Source organism: Chinchilla lanigera, unplaced genomic scaffold, assembly GCF_000276665.1.
Source record: "Chinchilla lanigera isolate Chin_1 unplaced genomic scaffold, ChiLan1.0 scaffold00006, whole genome shotgun sequence".
Classification (NCBI taxonomy): Eukaryota; Metazoa; Chordata; class Mammalia; order Rodentia; family Chinchillidae; genus Chinchilla; species Chinchilla lanigera.
This window is the reverse complement of record NW_004955407.1, coordinates 20,912,756-20,915,015: the sequence shown is the minus strand read 5'-3', so window position 1 is coordinate 20,915,015 and position 2,260 is coordinate 20,912,756.

The following is a 2,260-nucleotide window of genomic DNA, read 5'->3' as shown; positions in this document are numbered from 1 at the left end:
AGGCCTTGGGAGAGGTTCGCTGTGTACGCACTGCAGATGGTTCAAGCAGCTCTGTGTAGTTTGCTACAGACTCACAGACAGCTGGTCTGGGCACACTTTGGAGGATGACAGGGCTGAGACTGTGTCCTCTGGTGAGTACGCTGGGAATCTGTTTTGCCTACTCTGAGCCTTTGCAGTGAGCTATGATGTGGTTGCCAGAGTCCCTTGTTGACGATGCCCTGAGCCTAACTGGCCTGTCTTCATCTGGCCAGGGCCCATGGGAGAGCAGATGTGGGCCTTGAACTGTGCCTGAGGAGAACACAGGCAGGGCCCTGCCCACATCGGGGTCACTTGGAGTGCGCTCTTTCCAAGGTCCAGAGAGAGAAGAGCACATGGCAGTCAAGAAACTGTAACTATAAGAAACTCACCATCCCCAATTTAAAAAAACAAAAACAAGCAATTGTTTTGCCCTCATGTTCTTCTTTGCTATATTCCATAGCCCAAATCTGTCAGCACATTGACATGCTATTGGGTGATTTCTTAACTCAGTAATGTTCCTCTACTAACAATCACCAGTGTGCAGGATATATTGAAAATAATTCTTTCAGGTGTAGGTATTATGTTTTCATGTGATTATAATGGTAAATATTTTGTTGCTGTAGTGACTCATAAGGAAAACATTAGTCACATGATTTAATATTGCATTACTGAATTTTATCCCTGCTATTTATGATTAAATTGAAGACTATTTTAATCATTTTTCTTAGTTTATTTAATCTTCAAATATTTTTAAATTTTCCATGTATGTGAAAACATAACTATAGGTACCTAAGGGAAAGACAATTGTTTCTCATTTGCTGAATATTATTTCAAAGATTTTAAAAAAATATACAAGGATAGCTGAGATAGGTGCATTGCTGATATCTGTAGTTTATTGAAAGAAACAGTTAATGCTTAAAATTTTCTTTTTTCTGTACAAAGTTTGCATGTTTATATTCAGAGAACAACTGAATTGAAGACAACAATATGCAATATAAGAAACATTATTGAATTCCTGCCATGATGTATGGTGAGGCGCTGCAGCATTTCCAATGTTTTTTCTTTTATTACTTTTTAATGTTGTTCATTGTATGATCAATCTTACATTTTTATATCTATCTGACTGACAGAGCAACTTCGTTGCAGATAACAGTATGTAATGTAGCAACCATTGTTAATTCTTATCATTTTGTTTAGAGGTCATGTATCATTTTTGTTGTTTTTGTGTCATTTTTGGTTTTGCCTTCATTGTTGTTTTGTTAGAAATTTTTCCTCTTTAAGATAAAAAATAATGTAAAATAAAAATTTAATCCTGCTCCTGGTGCAGAAGAAAGAGGAGTGTATATCATAACACTGGGATCAAAGGAGTATTCTGGGTTGAATGGGAAATGATGTGGAAGAGATATTCTTCCTTTCCTTTCAGAACAGTGTCCTTTTTACAGAACATGTTTGACTGCCCTCTATTTATGTGGCACAGTAGCTTTTTTATGACACTTATGTTATTCTTTCCTTTCTCATTACCTGAACATATCAGTATGTTTTTCTGTTGAAATAATTTGAGTAGTAATTTGCAAAATTTCTCTGACAGCCCTTAAGGTACAATAAATTTCCTAAATCAGTAAGAGCACTTGAAATATGTTTGCAATATCTCTTCTGCAAATGAAACTAGAAAGTTACAAATCTGTGAGTGCACAGAAAACCAGAATAAAAGAGTTTTTCACTTATATAGAACTGGATATTTCCTTAATTATTTGTAACCTAGGGCCACAAGAAAATTTCTTTTTTGGATTTTGTTTTTTTTTCTGGTACCAGGAATTGAACTCACAACCTTGTGCTTGCCAGGTAGGTGCTGTGTCGCTGAGCTAAATCCCCAGCCCCGGAAATTTCTTGTTTTAGCATTTGACTTTACAGTCAGTAATTTTGTCATTATGTATTCTTTTTACTGAGTTTGGATCAGAAAAATTATAAAAACAATCTTGACCCAACTCATTCCTTTTAATAAATTCTAACATTTTCCCCATAAACAATTTTAAATCAATCTATGAAATTTAACTGGGAATCCTTGGAGTACAGTAGCAGTGAATCTTTGTCAGATCTAAATTCTGACCTAAGGAATACTTTTATGTGTGCCTCAAACATAAATATAAGTACAGGTTGTAGGGAGTATAATATATACTGAGAATTTTTTCATAAGATGACATTCTATCCTCTATATTTCTAAAATTTTGCTACTATGATATAT